The following is a 9,782-nucleotide window of genomic DNA, read 5'->3' as shown; positions in this document are numbered from 1 at the left end:
ATAGTGTTTGATAAATGAATAGAAAATGAGAAATAAAGAGAACATTCATTAATTAACAAATGTATTTTGGAAAAGTAGCCATTTGAAAGGAAATGGATTTAGACTCATATCTCTTACCATGTGTCCCAGTGAATTCCTGCTACATGACAAACTTAAGCTCTGAAAAAAGGAACTATACAAAAAACAGAAGAAAACCTAATAGTGTAGTAACTGCAATTGCCAGGGGACAGAGAGCTTTTTAATTGTCTGACAAATAGAAGGAATTAATAGAGAAAAAATGTATGATTGATTACATTTTAATATAAAAAATAAAAAACAATTCTCCATAAAAACAATGCAATTAAAATGAAAAGAAAAAGAGAAAATATTTATGGAAATATAATAGATAAAAACTTGACATCTAAAATAGATAAGAGGGGACAGCTAGGTGGCATAGTAAATCAATCACCGGCCCTGGATTCAGGAGGACTTGAGTTCAAATCCAACCTCAGAAACTTGACATTTAACTAGCTGTGTGACCCTGGGCAAGTCACTTAACCCTCATTGCCCTGCCAAAAAAAAAAAAGGTATTTATAGAAGAGGGCTTGGGGTACTGAGAGATTAAGTGACTTCTCCATGGCCATATACTACAATGTACCAGTGTCAAAAACTTGAACCCAGATCCTCCTAACTCCAAGAATAAACCCTCACTGCCCCTTTGGTATAACCATATAAAAGAAAAGGTGAATAAGAATGAATGGTGAAGGGGTGGCTAGGTGGTGCAGTGGATAAAGCACCAGCCCTGGATTCAGGAGTACTTGAGTGCAAATCTGGCCTCAGATACTTGACACTTACCAGCTGTGTAGCTGTGTGACCCTGGGCAAGTCACTTAACCCCATTGCCCCACAAAAAACAACAACAAAAAAAGAATGAATGGCGAAGAGCAAATTCTGATGGAGACTAAAAAGGAATTCCTGAAAAGATTTTATGATGTTTTATGTATTAGATGAATTTAATGTAAATTGTTATAAGGTAAGTTTTATTAATTGTATATATGTACTATATTAATGATAAATCATTTAAATATATATCAGCAACTGATATCAGAATATTTGGACATATGGTATAAAGAAATGAAATCATTCAATAAACATACTGTCATTTCATTACTTCTGTTTCCTGAATTTGGGGTTGGTGAAAGTTACTTTAGGTAACCTACCAATTTAATGCCCTATATATTTTCTTATCCATTGTTAGGGGCTAAAATTCTAGCTAAACTTTCTAAAATATCTAATGAGTGGTCGCCAGTAAATTATAAGCTTTAGCAAGAGTTAGACTTTTAAGCATTTATTAAGGAGAATAAGAATTTGGTAAAGAGAGAGAGAAAGGCCTAGATTCCTATCTATTAAAGGGAGAAAGCATTCTCAGCTCTGCTCTCTGCCAGAGTCCACAGGAAAGAGAGCGAGTTAGAGCGTCAGGCTCCCCCTTCTTCCTCCCACAAGCAAACGTCACTTCCTGATGCCAAAGAAAAGACACATGGTCTTGCCCTCAGAGACCTTCACCTCATGGCGGAGCTTTTCTATAGTAAGTCTCCAGCAGGTGGCGTCATTCCAATCGTTACACTCTTCATTAATTCTTCCTCTAAATTAAGGATTCTTAGCCTAGGGGTCCATGAATGTGTTTTTACAAACTATTTGTATAAGAGATAGAGACAGACAGACAGACAGAGACAGAGACAAAGGGAGAGAGACAAGGAGACAGAGACACAGAGAAAGAATTATGTTTTAAAAGATTCCACAATTCTGGAATTAATCAGCTTTCATTCTACAGTTTTGTTCTTAGCCTCTTCCTTTGACACTGCTATTAGCACAACACCATCCAGATTCCTATTTCATTTAGAAGAAATGATGGGAGTAATGAGAAAATTTATCCTACACACAACTCCCATCATAGCACAAGCTACCAATAACCCAGTAGGAATGGCTCTGTTATTTGGAGGTGGGAGCTACCTCACCCTTAATTGAGATTCAAACACACTTGAGTTTGAAATACTTTCAAGGTATAGGGAAAAGTATGAGAAAAGGCATATGGGTTGGGGAATTTCAGAGTTTGAATGAATGAAGGAAGGAAGGAAAGAAGTAAGTAAGGAATGGTTATTAAGTACTTACCTGTGCTCAGTACAGTGTTTAATACTAGGTACCAAATAGGAAAGTGAAATGCTTTCTGTAATCAAGAGGCTTCCACTCTAAAAGGGAGAGACAACATATATAAGAAAGTAAAAACATAAAAAGAATTGCATGGCCCAGTAGTACTTAGGTGCAGAGAGGATGGTAAAGGGCAAGAGTCTGTAGGACCCAGGAGGATTCAGAATCAGGATGGATAGCAATTCCCAGGTACCCAGAAGGTACAAAGGCAGGGCAGATGGGAAGGCCAAGTTAGTGGTTGATGGCACCATAGTTTTGTGAATGGTAATGCCAAAAGCTCATCCCTTTGTCCACCAAAACTTCACATCACTTAGCATCTCCTGTTGAAAAAGAAGGTGAAATATTCTTTACTGTGGGAAATCTTGACTGACAGACAGTTGTAGACAGTCATCAGCATCTGTCCTGTTGCCATTGCTATCCATCTACCCTTGCTGTCCCACCCTTCTCAGGAAAGACTAGGGCTGCAGCCATTCTTCCACCCACTCACTCCTACTATAACTGAGCTTTCCCAAATGCCACAAGAAGCCTGGGTGGTGATGGTAACAGTGGAAACTGAGAAGTAGGAAGAAGCCACGATGGTGAGGTTGAGGTAAGTGCTGCTGGGTTCCATGGGGTTGAGGTTATAACTCAGGCTGAAATCTGTTACTATTACCATAGTCATTCCCTTCCTCCCATGGGTAGAACAACCAGCTGCTTCTACCAGCAGCCCTCTCAAAAAAGTTTGGGGAAAAAGTTGTCTCATTTGGTGAAATGTAGAATAAATGTTGGGGGATATTGTGAGAAAGGCAATGTGATGTCAAATTTTGCAGAATGCTTGAATCCCTTATATGTAAAAAAGGGCAGAGTAAACAACTGGAAACAAAATGGGTGTCCCTTGATTAGGGAGTGGCTAAACAAATAGTCACGTATGAAATAATGGAAGAAACAACGTAAGAAACAAGTACAAGTAATTCAGTAATTCAGAAAAAAAATAAAATTAGCAAAGATTCATATGAACTGATTCTGAGCAAAGAAAGCAGAACCAAGGAAACAATATACAACTTATTTCTATCATGTAAAGGAAAAGAATAGAAAAAATGTAGCTATATTCAGATTGATACTAGAATCAAGTTTAATTCAAAAGGTCTTAATGAAACATTTTTTTTTCTTCTTAAAGAGATACACCTTCAGATGTGCTGATGTATTTATTATTGTTTAGGTGATAATCCTTGTTCTCCTTCAAGGGAGTGAGGTGCTGGAGAGAATCCTGAGTTGGGAAGTAGCCATTAGTTTTTAAAAAGTATTGAAAGAGCATTTTTAAACAAGAAAGTTGTCTTTATGCCGTTAGAAATTTGTCTCTAAAGTTCTGAGAAAAGTTAAAAGATGAAAGTAGAAGGTTGAATCATCTGATTGAAGACAATGGATGAAGAATTGAATGAGATTCCCAATGATGATGGTATTAAGAAAGAGAAAAAAAGGACTAGAGATAGATCCTGTAGGAACAAACACATGTGTGTGTGTGTGTGTGTGTGTGTGTTCTAAAGGAGACAGAAGAGATAGAAAAATAAGGAAACTCGTAGTTTTCTAATGCCAATAAAGGAAAGAAGATTCAGAAGGAAGGTGATAGTCAAGATTGTCATATACTGTAGACATCAAGGAGAAGGACTAAAAAAAAAACCATTGAATTTAGTGAAAAGGATATTAATGGTGGTTATAGAGACAGCAGGTCTATTACACTGAGGGTAGAAGTCAGATTGCAGGAGGTGAAGGAGGAGAATGGGTTGTAAGAAAGAGGAAATTTTGTACATAGTTATCTTGTTCAACAGTTTTGCAAATGAATGAGAGGAACCAAATACAATGGTATTGGACTGAGCAAAAGTCTAAAAGGAAGGTTTTCACAGAGTAACAAGTGCATCATACCTTTCACATGGGGCATGTAGACATATACTTATTTTCTGAGCTGTCTTGCTCACTACAATCTGATCTCATATTGTCAGGTCTAGGTTCCCAGAAAAGGCCCACCAAGCAGTAAACACTCAAATTCTCTCTGGGTGCTAAGGATGACCTTCTAGAGGTAGAATATATCTCCCCATTCACCATTTAGCTCATAAGACTCAACAATGTGTTTACATTTACATTAACCCAACCACTCACAATAAAGAACTTTTTAGATCTTAACAAAATGACTACTTAACAATAAGACAAAATCATATCAGATTTTATATATTTATATATTAAAAGGCATTTGTAGGAATAACAATTATATCAAAATTTATAAATAAACTTGAGTAACACTCTCCCACCAACATTATTCAGTTTTTGTTAGGGAGAGAGGGCACACACAGAAAACTGCCAAGGAGGCATGTGAAGAAAAATCAACTCTAGAACTGTAAAATTTTGAGTCCTCATTTTGTCTCAGGAATTTTCCATAAAACTTATTTGATAAATGTAATTTCTTTTTTTTTTCTTAAATTTTATTTTGCAGGTCAATGAGGGTTAAGTGACTTGCCAAGGGTCAGACAGCTAGGAAGTGTCAAGTGTCTGAGGCTGGATCCAGGGCTGGTGCTTTATCCACTGCACCACCTAGCTGCCCCTGATAAATGTAATTTCTATGTTAAACAGATGTTTCTACTGCTAACCTAACCTATACTGATCTACAATGTACTTGACAAACACCTCACTGGGCATGAGGTCTCACTCAAGCTATTAGATCAGCTGAGTGACTTCTCTGATTCCAAGATATTATTCTGCTTAGCTATATTTACTCTGCAATGAAAATTATAGTATATACCACTTGGTATACATCACTTACCTGATGCAGTTCTGAAACTTGTCCTTTCTTATTCCTCCTCTCTTTCAACCTTCCCCCTTCTCTCTCTCTCTCTCTCTCTCTCTCTCTCTCTCTCTCTCTCTCTCAGCTTATTGTAGTAGCCAAGTTTCTACCTTCTACCTATAATCAGATAATTTCTATTTTCCTTTAATCATAAGACATTTCCTTTAGCCATATATCTTTAGGATACTCCAGTGTGTCACATTCAAAAATCAATGAACACCTTCTCTGAGTAACCTTTTTCTTAAAACTCTGCAACAAACTGCCCCCATATGAAAGGGAAGTATCTTACAATAGAATTGGGGGAAATTGAGAATGTTTGTTGACAGAAAGGAACAAGTGGAAAGGGAGAGATTAAAGATGTTGAGGTGTTGGAGGAAGGGAGGAGAGAGACAGAGCGAGAGCAAGAGCGATAGCGAGAGCTATAGCGAGAGCGAGAGCAAGAGAGAGAGAGAGAGAGAGAGAGAGAGAGAGAGAGAGAGAGAGAGAGAGAGAGAGAGAGAGTGAGAGCGAGCGAGAGCAAGAGCAAGAGAGAATCATCTGAGTAATATCCTGATTGAAAGAAGAAGGGATTGGATATCAAGGATGCCAGATCCAGGAACCAGCCTTAGCAAAGAGTATCTATATACATACATACACACACTCACACACACACACACACACACACACACACATATATATATATACATATATATATATTTTTTTTTTCCCTCTTATGGCCTTCTAGACCAGAAGCTTGTTCCTAGGATATATGATATATTGGAATCAGAAGGGAACCCTATGCAAAAATAAAGTTTTTTATTCTAATTTTAATACCTTTACTGTAGCCATCCACTCCATATATTTTTTTTCTTTTCTGTTCCAAGGGAGATATGCTCATTGTTTACATGGCCCAGGGTTTCATTCAGGGGTTTGCAAATGAACAGGCTCTGCTGTGTACTGTTTGCTTTCCACCACCTCCTTGGGATCAAACAGAAATGAAGATTTCTCAAATTAAACATAGCCTTTTGAAACAGCAGCTAACAGCCACCACCAAAGTAAATATGCAAGAGGAGTAGTGTGGTATTTGGGTGGCATTTGGGCAATGTGGAAGGATTTGGGTTTGCTCTTTTCATATATAGTGGAATAACAAACTATAAAGAACATTCTGTGAAGGCATACTAGGCAAATCCCAGGAAACCTTGGGCAGCTTTAAACTGATGTTATTTGTTTTTCATGTTTAAACAAAGTAGGATTTTTTTTTAATTATGGAGAAAGGTCCTAGTAGACAGCCTATACTACTTGCATAATTTCTAAATGATGCTCCAATATATGATGCAGCATTATTTCATTTAACAAAAGATCTTTGGAGTTGGGTATGAGCAGATGCAGCTGCTGAGAATGTGTGGCGAGCAGAATGTATCTCACATTATCAAGACTTCCTGAACAGCTTATTTATTAAGCCTGATATTGTTTCTTTTTAACATTAAAGATCTAATTCTATAGTGTCCTCTCAGTTCTTATCCCAAACCATCTGTACTTGAGCATTTAATTTTGTTTTTGTTTTGGGGAAAAGTATTTTGGATGTTTATTTTAGTTGACCATAATCCGCTTAATTGCAGCTGTGTGGACATGTGCCTCTCTTAGGTTGACATAATGAAAAATCATCTGAAACATAAATACCTAGCCTACTGCAAGGAAGAAAGAGAGGATTACATGTTAATCAGTGAATAAAAACTGGTTGGGTGTTCACTATGTGCTAGGCATCATGCTAAGTGTTGGAGCTACAAAGACAAGGATGAAACAGCAGTCTATCCTCAAGGACCATACATTCTATTAAAGGAAAAACATTTATGAATATAGGTGTAGCACCTCCTCAGGTTTACTTTCCAAGTCCCTCTAGAACTTGCAGGATAGGGTTTTATTTTCTAGCACTATGGCTCACAAACCCCCTTCCATTGCACTCTCCATCACCAGCCACTTAATGGTTAGTTGTCCTTCATTCTCTAAGAGGACCAAAATGATGTCACTGTGTTGGGGTTAAGGTACAGTGTGTAGGGGGGCAGCTAGGTGGCGCAGTGGATAGAGCACTGGTCCTGGATTCAGGAGTACCTGAGTTCAAATCCGGCCTCAGACACTTGACACTTATTAGCTGTGTGACCCTGGGCAAGTCACTTAACCCCCATGGCCCTGCCCCCCCCCCAAAAAAGGTACGGTGTGTAGGACTGTAGCTGATCAGAACTAAACCAGTTACTTAACTATTAAGTATCATTGCTATACCTAGCACTTACATAGCACTCTTAAACTGGTGCTTCTTAAACTTTTCCCACTTGTGACCCCTTTTTGCCTGATAAAATTTTACATGACCCTGGTATATAGGTATACATAACCTTTTACTATTATTTTTTTTTAGTGAGGCAATTGGGGTTAAGTTAATTGGGCTGTGACACCTAGCTGCCCCTAACCTTTTACTATTACCAATTTTTCATGATTTGCACATTCAGTTAGGGGGTTGAGACCCATATTTTAAGATGCTTTTCTCTAAGATATGCTAAGAACTACGTATCTTATCTCATTTGATCCTACAATAATTCTGTGAGGGTTGGGAAGGAAACTAGTCACATGCAAGGATTAATTTAGCTAGCTTCTCTCCAGCTTTCCAATAATCAAAACAGTAGCCTTATCTCTGAAATAGTGGGCTAAGTAAGAAGAATGAAATTCTATGAAGAAGAATCAACTTGCAGGGGCAGCTGGATGGCTCAGTGGATAAAGCACTGGCTCTGGATTCAGGAGTACCTGAGTTCAAATCCGGCCTCAGACGCTTAACACTTACTAGCTGTGTGACCCTGGACAAGTCATTTAACCCCCATTGCCTGCAAAAAAAAAAATGCAAAAGAATCAACTTCCACATTTATCTATCCTCTACCAAATCACCATATATGTGCCTAGTTAATTTGCAACTTGCTTAATTTCTCCATCTCTAATTACAGTTTCAGGTGGGGAGGATAAAAGATTGAGAATTCCTTTCTAGACAATGTGATGCTGTTGCAACCTGTAATATGTTAATGTTGAGGCAATGGATCTACTGCTTGGAACAGGAAAGGAGAGGTCAGAAGGCTCCTTCTTTTGTGTCTGCCTTTTGACAATAGCTTAAGGTAACTCACTTACCTTCATTTGGTTTCAGTGGTCTCTTTAATAAGACTGGTATTGATGGAACTTACTCTTTCAACTACAACTTGGAAAAAGTAGTGAGAAAGGCGGTGTTAAATGTGAAACTTTCTCACAACTAGATTTTACCTTCCTTATGTAGAATACTGTTTCTCTGGTTGCTTCATTCTTACCAAGGCAACTCCTTCACATTTTCCAAAAAATTCCTGAAATGCACTTCCACCCTTGTAACTTTAATTTCCACCTTTATACCATCCTTTATAAACATACGAATCTTACAATTTGCCTTTCTTATCTATTACCCCCAAATATACTTATGTCACTCATTATTTCTTACTATCCACCTTAGCACCTAGTATAGTACTTGTAAATATAATAAAAACATTTATTAAGCACTTCTTTTATGCAGAGTACTAAATTGGTGTTTTGGGGAGATGGAAAGAAGGAAGGAAAGAAGGAAGGAAGGAAAGAAGGAAGGAAGGAAGGAAGGAAGGAAAGAAGAAAACAAGCATTTGTTAAGCATGAACTTGACACCTACTATGTGCCAAGCACTATAAACACTTGACAAATATGTCATTTCATCTTGACAACAAGCCGGGGAGGTAAATGCTTTTATTATCTCCATTTTTCATTTGAGAAAACTAAGGCAGACAGGTTAAGTGATTTGTTCAGTCACACAGCTAGTAAGTGTCTGAGGCCAGATTTGAACTCAGGACCATAAACAGAACATTGAAAACCCATGGGACCTTTCACCTTTCCACAAGGACAGTTCCAGAAAGCATGAACTTGAAAAGCTGGAAAAAGAAAAGGGAAAAAAAAGAATCCCATAATGTCCCTGAATTGCCATGGGCAGAGTTAAACTTAAGCAGTAAGCTGAGAAAAGTTATAAGAGCCCGAGTCCTCAGGACTAAAAAGGAAAGGTGTTCCACAAAGTTTCACCCCAAAATGTGATTAATCTTATAATTGTATAGATGGAATGAAACACACTATTTATTTGAATGTCTTCATTTTACAGGAACAAAACAACTCAAGCCCAGTGAAAAGGCAGAACTAGGAGCCAATGGTTGAAGTGCTATGGAAAGTCTAGATCTTGGTATAAGAAAAACTTCCTAATAATTCCAGACATATATGCAAGTAGATGAATTGGCTGCATCAAGAGGTACTGAATCCTTCAGTAATGGACACCCAGTGAAGGTACCCATTCCATAACCATTTGTCAGAGTTGTTGTAGAAGTAGTTCTCAGTCAAATACTGGTTGGCCTAAATGCCCTTTGGGATTCTTTCTGTTCTGAGATTCTGTGACAAGTTAAATGCTTGCATACAACCCTACGTGAATAGCAATGAGGTGAAGAACGAAAAGGAAGCTAGACAGCTTCGGTGGCCTTCCAACTTCTGCCTTTTTTATACTCACTGAATGTATTTGTGTGTGTGTGTGTGTATATATATATATATATATATATATATATATATATATATATCAGATATATTTATGCTTGTGTAATGGTACATATCTGCTTATACTGATCTACATGTATTTTTTGACATATTGACATTTCTTCAAACATAAGGGCACAATTCCAAGCAATTAAGAAACTAAAATAAATGTAGTAGGTTGTCTCAGGGGTATAGTGAGTGTTTTGTTA

This window comes from Dromiciops gliroides, chromosome 5, assembly GCF_019393635.1.
Source record: "Dromiciops gliroides isolate mDroGli1 chromosome 5, mDroGli1.pri, whole genome shotgun sequence".
Taxonomy (NCBI): Eukaryota; Metazoa; Chordata; class Mammalia; order Microbiotheria; family Microbiotheriidae; genus Dromiciops; species Dromiciops gliroides.
Note: the sequence above shows the minus strand (reverse complement) of the source record.